A 17225-nucleotide genomic window follows, 5' to 3' on the forward strand; every position below is an offset into this window, starting at 1 on the left:
TGTTGAATCTTTTAGAGCTCTATAGTTTTTAATATTCAGTCAAATGGGCTACCCCCTCCCAATAATTTCTACTATAGCTCCTCCCATACGAAGTGACTTAGTTAAAAGAAAAACGTGAAAATATTAAATTATCAAACAGTTCATGGTAACGAGCGACCCGGTAAGGAGCGACCCGGCTCAATAGTAACCGAAACTCTAAAAAACGGAATTTCGATACCAATAGCTACATCAAAAGTATCGCATTTTACTGCTGATTTTAAATATACAAGTTTCATCGAGTTTAATCTTACCCATCAAAAGTTACGAGCCTGAGAAAATTTGTCTTATTTTTGAAAATAGGAGGAAACACCCCCTTTAAGAATATTAACGAAAATCACACGATCAGATTCAGCATATCAGAGAGCCTTACTGTATGTGTTTCAAGGTCCTATCTACAAAAATGTGGAGTTTTGCATTTTTTGCCAGAAGACGGATCACGGATGCATGTTTATTTGTTTGTTTGTTTTTTGTTGTTTTTCCACCAGGGGTGATCGTATCGACCCAGTGGCCCTAAAATGTTGCGAGAAGACTCATCCTAACAGAAATTAAAAGTTCTAGTGCCCTTTTTAAGTGACCAAAAATGGAGGGCACCTAGGCCTCCTCCCATGCTCTTTTTTTCCAAAAGTCCCCAGATCAAAATTCTGAGATAGCCATTTTATTCAACATAGTCGAAGAACTTCATAACTATGTCTTTGGGAACGACTTACTACCCCACAGTCCCCGTGGGAAGGGCTGCAAGTGACAAACTTTGACCAGTGTTTACATAGTAATGGACAAGTGTACAGACTTGTAATTGGGAACTGTACGGACGTTTTCAGGGGGATTTTTTTGGTTGGGGGAGGGATTTAGAGGAAGGGGTTACGTGGAGGATCTTTCTATGGAGGAATTCCTCATGGGGGAAAAGAATTTCCATGAAGGGGGCGCAGAATTTTCAAGCATTATTTAAAAAAAACAATGAAAAATAAATATGAAAAAGTTTTTTCAACTGAGAGTAAGGAGCAGCATTAAAATTTCAAACGAACAGAAATTATTACACATATGAGGGGTTCACCTCCTCCTAATACCTAGCTCTTTACACTAAAGTATTTTTAGTAATTTCAACTATTTATTCTACGGCCTTTGTGATTCAGGGGTCATTCTTAAAGAATTTTGAAAAAATTTTAGCTTTACTTTAAAGAGCGAGGTATTGACGAGGGGATGAACCCCCTCATTTACGTAATAAAAACATACAAATATAGAGGCTCATTACGTAAGTTAATTCGTAAAATTTGTATATTTTTTATTAATAAAAACATTCGTAAAAAATTAAAAGTTTTAGTTGTTTTTTAAGTAGCCAAAATATTGGAGGGTAACTAGGCCTCCTCCCCCGATTGCATTTTTCTAAAAATCGTCAGATCAAGACTATGAGAAAGCCATTTAACCCCAAACAAAACTAACATGTAAATTTTGTTTTAATTATTCATGTGCGGAGAGCCAAAATCAAAACATGCATTAATTCAAAAACGTTCAGAAATTAAATAAAAAAGTCAAGTTTTTTTTAACTTAAAGTAAGGAGTGACATTAAATCCTAAAACGAACAAAAATTACTCCATATATGAAAGTGGGTACTCCCTCCTCAACACCTTGCTCTTTAAGCTAAAGTTTTTTACTGTTTTCAGAAGTAGAGGTGAATGAAAGAGTCAAATTTTAACGTAAAGAGCGAGACATGGAGGAGGTAACAGTCCCTTTCATATACGGAGTAATTTCTGTTTGTTTTTGGATATAATGTCGCTCCTATTTAAGTGCTTTTACTGATTACCAAATATGAGTTCTAAGTAGACATTACCTTAGGGCCGTAACGTATGGGGGTAAGGAGGACATCTCCCCCCCCCCCAATGTTTTGGTCACTCGGTAAAAAAAAGTCGGTAAAATCATGAGACGAAGTGTCATGATTTTCTCGACGCCGCAAAAGTTCTTTGTTCGGTTAAATAAAGACGACGAAAATAATGACATGTCATCTACATAAATTACAAACTTGGTAGGTAAATGTAGTTTACCGACCCATAGTTTACCATTTTCTTAAATAAAAGGATTAAAATATTGACATAGTAAGTACGGAAATCTGAATTTCGGTAGATAAATGCTTTGGTTTTACCAACTCGTCAGTGATTTTATGTATTGTATTAGAAATGGAAATTGTGCTAATTATTGACAAAAAACAGTCAGTAAAAATTACAGGCCTGTCGTTGAGATCCCTTGCCCCCCCCCCAAGCATTTTGGCTAGTAACGACCCTGCTTCACCAATTATACTTTTATACGTTTATTGTAACTGACATCGTCATACAGTTTAACTTACCTTATCATTTATGGTCATGACCTCATTCATCATCTTGTATATAAAGATGTAGTTTTTTTAACATTATATTTGAGTACTTAAGAAAACACTTGGATAAAAAAAAAAAAAAAAAATCAATGACCCATTAAACAGCTCTACCTGATTATCCAATGCCCGCCAGCAGTGAAGAAGGAAAAGGGGGGAAAGAGGGCAGATCAGTGGTATACGGGTTGTTCAAGCCAGGGGATTGTAAGTTTACTTAGCAGAAATTTTACCAACGGCAAATCTAATGGTGAATTTTCGGCTTTGATTTAAAACCATGAATGTGGGGATTAACATTATTTAAATCCCCAATATTGCCCATAAATTCTGGCTCATTTTCAAGCCAGTAAGTTTACAACAAGTTAAATTTTTGGTTAAAATCTATTTCTGTTAGCCTGGACTTGGTCATTGATAGATAAGGCTATTCAAATAGGTTTTGATTTTGAAGATTTTATTTATTGGATTGGCAAGGGTCCATCTTTAGTCCATCCCTATACCAATTTCTTGTATTAAAGTAGTGATTTTGCTTTTAGTCTGTTTTCAGAGTTTTTTAATACATACTTTGCTGGATTAGACCTTTTGGAGGCTAAAAATGAGCTATTTTCTCCAACCGTGTAAGATTATTTTTCCCGAAACCATGCAGGGTAGGAAAAGAGTTTGCAAGAAATACCGTCATTAATATATCGATAGGAGGGTCTGTTTACCCTCCAAAGAGATAGCTAGAGATACTAGTGGTGACACGGTTTGTGGCACTCTTGGCCGATAGTTTGACCCTTTTAATTGTTCGATCACGTTACCATATTCTAACAAAACCACCAGTGGCACTGGTGTGGCGTTAGAGAGAACGAACAGAGGTGCCAATGTTGTTCCCAGATATAATACTGTACCAGCGATGGTCGTAAATATAATAGTGGTGCCAGTTAAGGAAAGTTGTCAGGTGATAGCTAAACGAATCCGCATTTTCTAAAGATATGATTGAATATAGCCTACACAGTAGCATACTGTTATTAAAGTATAAAAATTGCACGGAAAGAAAATATGGCAGAATTAGCTCAAATTTTGCAAATTATTATCTGAATGGCGTAGCTTAGTTAGAATGAAATATAATTTTATGAATCAATATATCACGCAACTAATTAGCTTACGAAAATAATCGGCAAATTTAGACATAACAAGTTTTCCTGAGAATAACTGAAGTTTGACATTCAAGAAAGTACATTCATGTCAATTGAAATAATAGTCGTTTGCTGAATTTTAAAATAATATCGGACAGAGAGAAGATTAACACAAGATCTAGCAGATAACAAAACTTAATAGAATGGACATCAATTTGAAAAGAGCTACCGCGGTGAAATAGAACAAACGGTTTTGAGATACATATTTATATGGAACTCTAGCTAGAAATATCCGAGGTAATTCACCAGTAAAAGAAACCCAAGGTTTACCAGGAGAAGAAATGCCCAGTTCTAAAACAATTCCTGCATTTGTATCTTTCATAAAAACGGCAAGATCTCCAAATAAAGCACATGAGAACCGTGCGGAAACAGAAAACCTGTATAAAAAGAGCTATTTTCAAAATCTAGAGGCTCAAACAGAGAAAAAGAGATGGAAATGGATATAATACAATTGGGAAGGGGTACACCAGGTAATATGAGAGAGTGTGAAGTAGACATGAAAGCTATAATACATGAAGAACAAGACCAACTCACCCCACAGATGCCATGCAAAATGAAGGGTAGTTGCCTCTCAGAGATAATACAGATACGGAACAAAGAAATAGAGAACGAACAGACTCAGAAAATGAATAAAGAGGATATAATGACAAAAATAATCAAAGTAGACCAAGTAGCAGTAGTCTGTCCCGGAAAAGATGTTCAAAAATCGCATAGAACGTCAACTTGGGCCACAGCCAGTAATAAGGAAAAAAATACACGTTGGCAGAGTCGCACAAAATATACCGAAAATTGAACGGAAAATTAGTCGAAATGGTAATTAATTCATGAATTGTCCAAACATATGTACAGACTGACCTAATTAATAGAATGGAGATGGACCATAAAAGTAAGATTATAACATATGTTATATGTTATTATGGAGATAAGCATCCATGCCCGTCTGCTTGGATGAGAATAGAAATTGCAATGTAGGACGGTACAGTCCAAAGAAAACGATAGAAGTAGGCTTAGTACCTACTCTCGTAGTAGATGTTATAATAGGGGGAGACTTTGGGTATATCAGGAATCTCCTATCCTTAAAAATGACTTCTTTAACAGTGGGAGATGCGGAACACTGGTCGCAAAATATTGAAAATAAAATGCGTGAAATAGATTTCTCGTCAAAATTACAGAAAATAATAAACTTTAAAATACATTTACCGAACATGAAACACCGACAAGAACATATCGAGGTGAAATGCTCATTGTATCAGAGAAAAACGAGAAGAAATTTATTGTACGTGCCTTTCAACGTTAAGTCCGAGGAATTTTGGTGAAATATGAAAAACCAAATGTGAAAATTCAATTCCTATTTAGTGATAGTTTATGTAATGCTACGGCAAGAGAAAAGAAAACTATAAAAGATAAAAGAAATTACAATAAAGCGTTGCAGTTAAAAATAGTTTAAGCTGGAGTCCAAGTCAGATTTAATGATGACTTATTTTGCTTAATTAAAAAAATTTAGAAAAGTAGATATGAAAAGATAAATACTAAAAAGAGAACAAGAGCTAAGAGCTCATATGGCACTTGTGACGAGGCGAGAAGAGCTAAGAGCCAAGAGATCATATGGTATGAGCTCTAACAAAATTCTATGAATCAATAGATTGATTTAAAAAGGAAAATAAGAAGCTTAATGCCGGTCAAGATTTAAAATAAGAGCTCTGAGTCACAAAGTCCTTCTAAATATCAAAATTCATTAAGATCCGATCACCCACTCGTAAGTTATAAATACCTAATTTTTTCTAAATTTTCCTCTCCCTTTTGCTCCTCAGATGGTCGAATCTGGGAAAACGACTTTATCAAGTCAAATTGTGCAGCTCCCTGACACGCCTACCAATTTTCATCGCCCCAGCACCTCCAGAAGCACCGAACTCGCCAAATCACTGAACCCCTCCCCCCAACTCCCCCAAAGAGAGCGAATCCAGTACGATTCTGTCAATCACGTATCAAGGACATTTGTTTATTCTATCCACCAAGCCTCATCCCGATTCCTGCACTCCAAGTGTTTTTCCAAGATTTCCCCCTCAAAATCCCCACAATGTCAAAAGATCTGGTCGGGATTTGAAATAAGAGCTCTGAGACATGAATTCCTTCTAAAAATCAAATTTCATTACGATCCGATCATCTATTCGTAAGATATAAATACTCCAATTTTCATGTTTTCCAAGAATTCCGGTTCCCCCGAATTTGAAATTAGAACTTTAAAGCACAAGATCCTTCTAAATATCAAATTTCATTAAGATCTGGTCACCGTGTCGTAAGTTACAAATACCTCAATTTTCAAAATTACTCCCCCCCCCCCAATTCAACCAAAGAGAGAAGATCCACTCCAGTTATGTCAGTCACGCATCTTAGACATGTTTCTATTCTTCCCATCCAGTTTCACCCTGATCTCACCGCTTTAAGTATTTTCTAAGATTTCCGGCCCCCCCCCAACTGCCCCCCCAATTACGCTTGATCCGGTTGAGATTTAAAATAAGATATCGGAGTTACGAGGTCCTTCTAAATATGAAGTTTCATGAAGATCCGATCACTCCTTCGTAAGTTAAAAATACGTCATTTTTCTCATTTTTCAGAATTAACCCCCCCCACCCCCGCAATTGAGAGGATCCGTTCCAATTATGTAAATCACGTATGCAAGACTTCTGCTGATTTTTCCAACCAAGTTTCATCCCAATCCCTCCAATCTAAGCGTTTCTCATCATTTTAGGTTTCCCCACCCCAAACTTCCCCCAATGTCACCAGATCCTGTCAGCTTTTAAAATAAGAGCTTTGAAACACGATATCCTTCTATAATCAAATTTCATGGAGATCCAATCACCCGTTCGTAAGTTAAAAATACCTCATTTTTTCTAATTTTTCAGAATTAACCCCCCCCCCCCCCAGCTACCCCAAAGAGACCGGATCCGTTCTGGTTATTTCAATCATGTATCTAGGACTCGTGTTTTTTTTCAACCAAGTTTCATCCCGATCCCTCCACTCTAAGTGTTTTCCAATTTTTAGGTTTCTCCCTCCCAACTCCCCCCCCCCCCAATTTCACCAGATCTGGTCGGGTTTAAAATAAGAGCTCTGAGCCGTGATATCCTTCTAAATATAAAATTTCATTGAGATCCGATCACCCGTTCGTAAGTTAAAAAAACCTCATTTTTTTCAGAAATACCCCCCCCCCCCCAACTACCCAAAAGAGAGCGGATCCGTTCCGTTTATGTCAATCATCTATCTAGGACTTGTGTTTATTTTTCCCACCATGTTTCATCCCGATCCCTCCACTCTAAGTGTTTTAGGTTTTAGGTTTCCCCCTCCCAACTCCCCGCCCCCATCACCAGATCCGGTCGGGATTTAAAATAAGAGCTCTAAAAGTCCGGTCCCTGATATGCTTGCCAAATTTCATCGTCCTAGCTTACCTGGAAGTGCCTAAAGTAGCAAAACCGGGACCGACAGACAGACAGACCGACAGAATTGGCGACTGCTATATGTCACTTGGTTAACACCAAGTGCCATAAAAAATCGGCAGATTCAGTCTGCAGTAGCTGAAAACTAACTTTTGGGAGAATTACAAAATAGTGAAAACAAAAAAAGAGCTTAGGGAGACAGAAGAGGTCTTGGACCCATCAAAAATAAAACAAGACCATGACAGAACAATGAAATACTGAATTTCGGGTTGCATTGGAAAAATATGGTGAGAATGCTGAGATTAGTCCTATCAACTCTTAGGGATAGTTGGCCTCATTTGGAGGGCGAGGATCCCCTTTGGAGAGCCATGAAATATGAACGGTTCGCTCAACGACCAACTGGTTGGTTGAAACCGCTCAATGACCAACTGATTATCCCAAGGGATGGGACCCAGATTTAACTGATTAATGATTCGCTTGAAATTTTAGTTGTTTTCCCTGTACGTTTTATCGTTTTTATAGGTCTTTGTATTTTCGGCCAAGGATTATTTTAAATTATGCGGATTCACGCATTAATTGATGTGTGGTGTTGCTTTCACCGTTAGAAATTAAGAGGCCAGTTCAGACAATTTTTTTATGGCTGATATCATCAAATGTGCCAGAACCTAATTATACGCTTTACAAAGGTATAATTCGTGAGAGCAAGAAACATTTCATTGAATCATGCTTAGCCTGATTTGGTTTCCCTATTTTATGAATTGGGGGAGGGAATTCACTCTGGATTGGCCAGAAGATTGCTCGACTAGATTGGCACGACTATTTAATGCAAATCATGTGGACTTCAATTTTTCAAACATCATTCGGATGCCCATACAATCTTGACCATCTTTTTTCTGCAGTTGAGACGTATGAATGCAAACAGATCCGGGGCCAAGGTGTGGAAGTAGCAGGCCAGACGCTAGTGGAAGAAAGAAGGCAAATGAACATTGCAAAGTTGAAGTTTAGTGTTTATGTTGTAAGGGTAGCCCAGCTTGGTAGGTGAGTGGCCACTTATCTTACGTGGGAGAGGTGTTTGGGCCATCTGCCCCTTTTATTTCTTTTTTTTCTGGCTAGCGACCTGTTCTCCTTTCTTAATTACATTTGCTTATAATATAATTTTCAATTAAGATTAAAAGTCTCGTTGCCAAACAAGTTCCCAATACGTTAACTTTCAGGATAAAATCTATTTCTTTCTGCGTAGACTTGGCCATTGATAATTAATGGTATTCAAAAAGTGTTTGATTTTGTAGCTTTCACTTATAAGATTAGCCAGGGTCCATCTTTACACCAATTTCTTTTATTAGAGTAGTGCTTTTGTTTCTAGTCTGTTTCAATGGTTGTTGATACGTGTTTCGTTGGAGTTAACCTTTGGGAGATTAGAAGTGAGTATTTGTGCAACCATGGAAGATTGTTTTCCCCAAGCCCAGGCAAAGAGTTGGCGAGAAGTACCGTCATTAATATATCGACAGCTGGGTCCCTTTACGGTCCAAGGAGATAGCTAGAGATATTAGTGTAAATATTAGGTTGTGGTACCCTTGGCCCATAGTTTCGCCTTTTTAATCATTCGATCACGTTACCATATTACTACGAAACCACCAGCAGCACAGGCCACTGGTGGCCTGTCAACCACAGGCCACAGATCAACCACTGTTTGATCTGTTAGAGAGATCAAACAGTGGTGCCATTGTTGGTCACAGATATAATAGTGGTACCAGCGGTGCTCCTATATATAACGCTAAGTGTTTCGAGCGATTTGTTGACGACTTCTCACATATTGTGACCTCTTTGTTCTGTAACACTTTCTGTTTTTGTCACACATTCTGTTATACAATAGGGTTGTTTGTTAACAAGGGTTGTTAAATAGGGTTGTTAATCAAAAATTAGTAAACTGCAGCGTTTGCTAGTTTTTGAAATAATATTGGTGGATTATAGTCGTTAATAAATCGCTTTGTATCTTGGCTTATTAAAGTCATAAATTCTGTTCCGTTTTTTTGTTACTTGTACCACAATGTCAATCGATGTGTTTGATGATCAACCCCAAATTTATAAGTTATAGGGCTCGTGGGCCTGTTTGGATGCTCACAAGTCATTATGCTGTGTATATATATATATATATATTTATATATATATATATATATATATATATATATATATATATATATATATATTCAACTACTTCTACGATTCGTATTTTTGAAACAGATCAATTCATTGAGCGGCTAATTCTTACTGCTCTTCTGAAATTAATTCTTCTAAAAATGTAAAGATGCAAGAATCGGATCCAAAGCAGTCATTTCTCCTCCTGTCATATCATTCATAAAATGCAAATTTTAGTTGAATTTTTTTTTTAAAGTTTAATGTGCTCCTGAAAAAACCATTCTGCATCCGTCAGTATCGTAAATAAGGTCGGCATTCATTCTTATACTATCATTACTTATGCTACTACTACTAACAACTCCCGGTAGCAAGAAGCCGCTTTATGACAACACAGCTGCGCAAGCTCCCGCCCCATCTCGGTCTATTCAGAATATCGATCGGAAAACTAAAAATAGGTCTGACAGGGGAGCCGAGAGCCCTCCAAATACTTTTTGATCTTAATCTCAATCATCTCTTCCAAGACCAATCCCGAGAAGTTCTAATTTCAAATTTCCTACCTCTCCAGTAATATTTCCTCCTCCCAAGTCAAACTCTTCCTTGGAGGGTTTTTACACCATCCCAAGAAGTTCTAATTTCCTGTAAGTCTTCCTTTATTACATCTTCACATCCCATTTGGGGAGAGCCTGCTTTTCGTTTGTCCCTAAATGGCTGACGAGCAAGGACGATATTGGGCAATCTGTCATCCACAGTGCGTGTCCTAATCTCACGCCTAATTTCTTAATGTCATTTCAGCCTTGGAAAGCAGGACTGAGCTATTTTTTTGTACATCCCTCTGTCTGAAATACCAGCAGAGAAATGGTTATCCTAAAAAATCTGTAGACAATTTCTCTTAAAAACATAGAAAAAAAATCTCCCTCTCCACTCTCTCGGAGCACATACACTTCAGAACTATATTTGATCACTATCATCAATGCAGCTTCTGATACCCTAGTCTTGCTTCACAGACTTATTGTCCGCTCTCGTGAACTTTTTCAACCGTGAAAAATACATTCTGGACTTAGAGTATCCCACATTTTAACCTTTCTCGGCAACCACCGTTTTTACTAGTAATAAATAAAAAAAAAAACTAATTTTTTTAGCTGAAAGTAAGGAGCGACATTAAAACTTAAAACGAACGGAAATTACTCCGTATATGAAATGGGCTGTCCCCTCCGCAATCCCCCGCTCTTTACGCTAAAGCTTTTAATTGTTTTAAAAAATAGAATTGTGGCAAAGAGTCAAACTTTAGCGTAAAGAGCGAGGGATTGCGGAGGGGACAGCCCATTTCATATACGGAGTAATTTCTGTTCGTTTTAAGTTTTAATGTCGCTCCTTACTTTCAGCTAAAAAAATTAGTTTTTTTTTATTTAATTTCTGAACGTTTTTGAATTAATGCATGTTTGGTTTTGGCTCTCCGCAAATAAATTATTAAAATGAAATTTGTATATTAATTCTTTTTTTGGCTAAATGGCTTTCTCTTAGTTTCGATCAGACGATTTTGAGAAATAAGGGGTGGAGAAGGAGATCTAGTTGCCTTCCAATTTTTCGGTTACTTAAAAATGCAACTAGAACTTTTAATTTTTAACGAATGTTTTTATTAGTAAAAAATATACGTAACTTAAGAATTAACTTACGTAACAAATTTTCATAATCTTATATTTTTATTATGTATACGAGGGGGTTTGTACCCTCGTTAATACCTCGCTCTTTACACTAAATCGTAAGTTTTGTCCCAATTCTTTAAGAATGACCCCTGAATCAGAAAGGCTGTAGAATAAATAGTTGAAATTACTAAAAATACTTTAGCATAAAGAGCGAGGTATTTATCTCCTCCTAAATACCTCGCTCTTTATGCTAAAGTATTTTTAGAACCCCTCATATGCGTAATAATCTCTGTTCGTTTTAAGTTTCAATGCTACTCCCTCCTTTCATTTGAAAAAACATTTTCATGTTTATTTTTCATTGTTTTCCTATAGTAATGCTAGAAATCCTGCGCCCTTTTCATTGAATTTTTCTTCCCCCATGACAGTTTTCTCCAAGGAAAGATCCTCCGACAAAGCCCCCTCCCCTCAGCCCCACCCCCAAACAAAATAAAATCCCCCTGAAAACGTCTGTCCACTTCCCAATAACCATTACTATATGTAAACACTGGTCAAAGTTTGTAACTTGCAGCCCCTCCTCCAGGGATTTTGGGGGAGTAAGTCATCCCCAAAAACATAGTTATTATGGTTTTCGACTATGCTGAACAAAATAGCTATCTCAAAATTTTGATTCGTTGACTTTGGGAAAAAAATGAGCGTGGGAGGGGGCCTAGATGCCCTCCAATTTTTTGGTTACTTAAAAAGGGCACTAGAACTTTTCATTTCCGTTAGAATGAGCCCTCTTGTGACATTCTAGGACCACTTGGTCGATACGATGACCCCTGGGAAGAAAAAAAAAATAAACACGCACCCGTGATTTGTCTTCTGGCAAAAAATACAAAATTCCACATTTTTGTAGATAGGAGCTTGAAACTTCTACAGTAGGATTCTCTGAATCTGATGGTGTCATTTTCGTTAAGATTCTGCGACTTTTAGGGGGTGTTTCCCCCTATTTTCTTAAATAAGGCAAATTTTCTCAGGCTCGTAACTTTTGATGGGTAAGACTAAACTTGATGAAACTTATATATTTAAAATCAGCATTAAAATGCAATTCTTTTGATGTAGCTATTGATATCAAAATTAAATTTTTTAGAGTTTTGGTTACTATTGAGCCGGGTCGCTCCTTACTACAGTTCGTTACCACGAACTGTTTGATAGTAACTGGGTAAGTGAATTTGTCCAATTGACTAACCTTTTGGTTACCCACTCTTCCAATTCGTATGAAATGATTTTGGAGCTAGTTCTACCAACCTGTCAATATCTAAGAAAATTAGGTGTGGGCTCTGTTGGGACAATACGGTTCCGTATTTTACAAGTTGGAATGGCGAAAGAAAAATTTAATCATACTCAATACCGATTTCCTTTATATTAAAATAAGCTACCAAAATTTAGTAGGGAACTTAAACACTCCAGCTTCATCTCAATATAGTTTTTTTTTTAAAGTGGAATGCTCAAAAACATATTTATCTAGTTAAAAGACGAAATAGAAATGAACTAGAAAGAATAAAAATAAACTAAGCAGAAAGTACTTTACTGAACGATTAGAAGGAGGCCGCAAATGTTACTATATTGTGACATCTAGCGATTAAATTCACAATGCTGCAAATCTAATTAAAAAAATAACTACATACAAATTTTTGATTCTATTTTTGACGTGAAATTATAACGATAATAACAAAATAAACTTTTTTCCACAAATCTACCAATATTGGTGGCTTATTGCCCCACCTTAGATAAATGTCTAGCCCCTATCCAAGATTAGAAGCAAATTGTGAAAACATTTCATAAACCTTTTTAAAAAAGGTTTATGTACAAATAAAAATTAAAAAAAGAAAAAGAAGATACGAAACAATCCGGTAATTGTAACAGCTGTAAAAGAGAGAAATGTGCAAATACTTCCAGATATCTTGTCTGTAGATCTTGCAAAAACGTAGCCTCATCTAAACTGCTCAAAGGGCATGTTTTTCACCCAATTCTCAGTTATCGCTAAACTTTGGATCTTGATAAGACTAAAATAACCATGTCATATGTTCATAAATAGTTTACTGACAGTAAGTAAACATAGTTATGTTGTTTTTCTTTATTTCATTTTTTTTTCAGGTGTAACGCAATAAGGTTACCCTAGTAAATAGTCACGTATCTTCCATGCATTATTCCTTTCTGCCTCTTTTCTCGACCACTTCTTATGGAGGTGTTTGCTGTAGAAATTTTTGACATACACTTACTTAGTAAATTTTCGAGAGTGATAATATTTTTTTGTTTCATGACCATTTTCATTGCACTGTTTTATGATGTTACCATAAAAGCTACTTTAACTTATAAAATTTAATGTTTAACACCATGGTTTTTCATTGTACTTAAACATATTGTATTTGAGCTTCCATTTCAAGGAGGCACACTCGTGCCTCTATAAAGAGGCGACACACGACAATGTTAAGCGATCTTCGGTTCCAGTGGTCGCAGACGGATGGGGAGGGATGCATTTCGTAGCCCGAGCTCCAACTAAGAAACCTGCAAAATTTCATCCCCCTCCAACTTTTTCTTCATGGGGAAAATCTGGCCGAAAGTTTCGACCTGTCAACCCAAGCCCCCCTTTAACGTTGTCTGATCGGGCTGAAATTCACAAGTTAAGGTCCCCTAGGGCCCAGGAGCTTATCCGCGAAATTTCAGCTTGATCCGATAACTCCTTCCCTGTTTTCCAGAAACCACGCATAGCCACTTAAAATTCATTTACTTTTTTTTCCTAGACGCCTACAGGTCACATCCGACATCGGATCTGGGTGTACGAAGACTCATTCGATGCAGAATTCTCCGAGTAAGTGCCCATGAAAGTTTCGTAGGAAAATCTTAACCCACCGAAAGTTTCGACCCTCCAACCCCCCCCCCACCCCTTTTAACGTTGTCCGATCGGGCTGAAATTCACAAGTTAAGGTCCCCTACGGCCCAGGAGCTTATCCGCGAAATTTCAGCTCGATCCGATAACTCCTTCCCTGTTTTCCAGAAACCACCCATTAGCTATTTAATTAACGGATTTCTCTCCATAAGAGCCCATGTTAATTTGAAATTTTTAAAAGCTATTGAGAAGTTATATTTACACACATGCAAGTTATTAGCTCAGTTGGTAGAGCGTGAGACTTTTAATCCTCGGGTCAAGGGTTCAAGTCCCTTACGGGAGGTTTTTTTTCACAACATCAAAAAAATTTTGATAACACCTGGACAGCTTATCATTTGAAAGATAACAGAATATTAGCTTCTTATGAGCAAAAGAAACATTTCGGTCATTCTATCTATTTTTTTTCTATTTTATACAATGATTTAAAAGCGGGGGGGGGGGGTTCCTCTCCTAATTCCTGTACGAGGAGTACAGGAATTATTAAATTACATCCACCATGGATTGTAGAAAAACGTACAGAATTAATATGAAAAAAAATTAAACCTGTACAAAAGAGTCTTTAAAAGCGGGGGGTTTGCCTCAGGGTCCAGCTTTGGAAACCAGGGCCACTACTATGTATACCGCAGAACACTGGAAGGTGCATGGTGCAAATGTAACGACTCTGAAGTAAGAGTTGCCAAAAACGCGTCAGAAATAGACTTTTCAGGTATGACATTCATGATACTTCAGAAACTGTGAATCAGTCATTAACAGTACTTTAATTCTCGTTTCAGATTCCAGTTGCCATCAAATGTCACAAAACGTAAACAATCTGTTTCTCTAGAAACAACTGTCCACATCTGTTTTTTTTAAAAACACCAAAACCGTCAGTGATCTGCCGCGGTTAGGCAGTGAGACTACCTTTTCTTCCCCGTAATCTGTTGTCTGTCATCGGTCAGAGCTTGCAAGCTTAAGAATCATAGTCAACCATGACACAGCACAGCAGTACCAAAAAATACACGAAAAAATACAGCAGTACCAAAAAATACCAAAAATACACAACTTTAAAATGCACTTGCAATATAAGTTTTTGATTGAATTTATGCAAGAAAATCTGATGATATTAAAAACAATATAGCCGAGGAGAGAATGCAAAATCCATATAAAAATCAACCCGTGTGTAGCAGTTTAATTTTGAAATAGAATATAACAATTCGAAATTTTAGCAGATCTCGACAACGATGAAATAATCGATGAAAGTGCCGAAGTTTCATCTGTTCCTAGTGTGACTATTGTGCAAAGTTCTGAACAAGTCGTTGTGAAACCTTTTATACAAAAACGACCTCAGCCATTCACTCGTCTTCAACGCCCAAGTTTGCCAAGAAGAATCAATGACTCGCCTCTTCGTCAAAGACAGCATCAACCCACTCCAGATCCACTCCTAAGTGAAAGTGATTCTGACTATTATGATGAAAGTGATGATGAAGTTGTTGACAATTTTAAAGAAAATAAGTTAGAAAAAGTCAAGATTGTGAATGGACGTGTAAGATGCTTCGATGTGGGCAATTTCCCCCATTCTGGTAGCTGTAAGAAATTTATAAATTGTGCACGAGTTGACTGGAGCTGTAAGATACATGTCCAAAAGAACTGACTTTTGACCCTGTTGGGGACTTTGCAACTGGGGCAATCCTCAGCGATGTCCGAAATAAGTGTGATATAAATGTGCTTTAAGTACATATTTTATAGCCTTTAAGTGCTCATTGCCAATTTTTAGGTGAATTTTCAAATGTTTTGAAGAAGTTTAAGTTTTTCTCGATTTAATGAAACGTGGAAATTTACTTATTTTATATAAATAGTTGCTAAATAAGATAAATAATATATAATTTACTATAATTACCTAAAGATGTTTCCTATATGAGAAGGCATTTTTAGAATAAATTCTTTATTATAGGCTTTTGGACGTAGCGATCAAAATAAAAGTGTATAATTTTGTTAACACCTGGACTGCTTATCATTTGAGAGATAACAGAATATTAGCTTCTTATGAGCAAAAGAAACATTTCGGTCATTCTATCTATTTTTTTTTCTATTTTATACAATGATTTAAAAGCGGGGGGGGGGTTGGGGGGCGGCAGCCACCCAACTTCCTCTCCTAATTCCTCCACGAGGAGTACAGGAATTATTAAATTACATCCACCATGGATTGTAGAAAAACGTACAGAAATAATATGAAAAAAACTTCGTTTACTTAAAGAGTTAAAGAGGCTGCGTCCCAAAGTCGAACCTTAAAACGTACAGGAATTAGAAAAGGTAGTTGGGGGGCTGCCGCCCCCCAAACCCCCCGCTTTTAAAGACTCTTTTGTACAGGTTTTTTGTTTTTTTGCTAACCCCCCGCTCTTGGCTTCGGAAAGGCCCTCATTTAATTAAAAAATAATTGAAATGAATGAATAATGGAATAACTTCGAAAAATGTTAAACACAAGAGGACAGGAGAACCATTGCGCCGAGACTAGTAATTAGTAACAATGAAGTCCCCCCACAAAAAAAACCTGTCCAAAAGAGTCTTTAAAAGCGGGGGGTTTGGGGGGCGGCAGCCCCCCAACTGCCTTTTCTAATTCCTGTACGTTTTAAGGTTCGACTTTGGGACGCAGCCTCTTTAACTCTTTAAGAAAACGAAGTTTTTTTCATATTATATAGCTATAAACTTAACGACATTTCTCATCTAACAATAGGAATGCCGCTTGAGCTCCACATGAAGAATGTTTCAATCCAATATATTCTCCGAGTCAATCCCACGGAAAATAATAATAGCAGTTGAAAAAAAATCTGTGTTTACACACTGAACTAATTTTCACCACTGAAGCACGTGAATCGTAAAATTTATTAGGCCACGTATCGTTGACCTTCAAAATCTGTTACTGTTGGATTATAAAGCTCCCTCAGAACCAAAACAAATCAAGCGAGATTGGGTCGTCATCACATGTAAATATTGTGTCATCTAACCTAACCCAGAATACCTACAGCCAATATTCAGCTGCCTCTTGGATTTTTTCTAAGCCAGAGACACATGAGTCTCTATCTCTATGATTTTTTTTTTATATTTTGAATATAATTCACAGATTATTTTAAATTCTTCTAAACAGTAGTGATAAGTAAAAATACTTAGTCAAACAAGCCAAACGAGCAAAAAGGGTCGAAAAAACATAAGAATCCCAGGGCAAGTTCCAAGATTTTTTTAATTCATAAAGGTTTCACATAGCAACACTGGCATCTGGAGAAAGGCAGGGGCGTTGTAAGATTTATTCGTTCATACAAAAAAAATAATGATAAAAAAGTCTTCTAGGTTATGGCTCTGCACAGGTCAACCAGTAGGATGGGGGGGGGGACAAATTTATAAAGACCTAAACCAAGGTTTATGAATTATGTATTTTGGAAGAATGGACGTTTTCCACCAAACAGAAGATGTGAAAGTTGAAAAATAAAAGTAGAAGATAATGAAGAGATTAAAGGATGGAAGGGCGGCATTATGGCACCGTAT

Source organism: Artemia franciscana, chromosome 21, assembly GCF_032884065.1.
Source record: "Artemia franciscana chromosome 21, ASM3288406v1, whole genome shotgun sequence".
NCBI lineage: Eukaryota > Metazoa > Arthropoda > Branchiopoda > Anostraca > Artemiidae > Artemia > Artemia franciscana.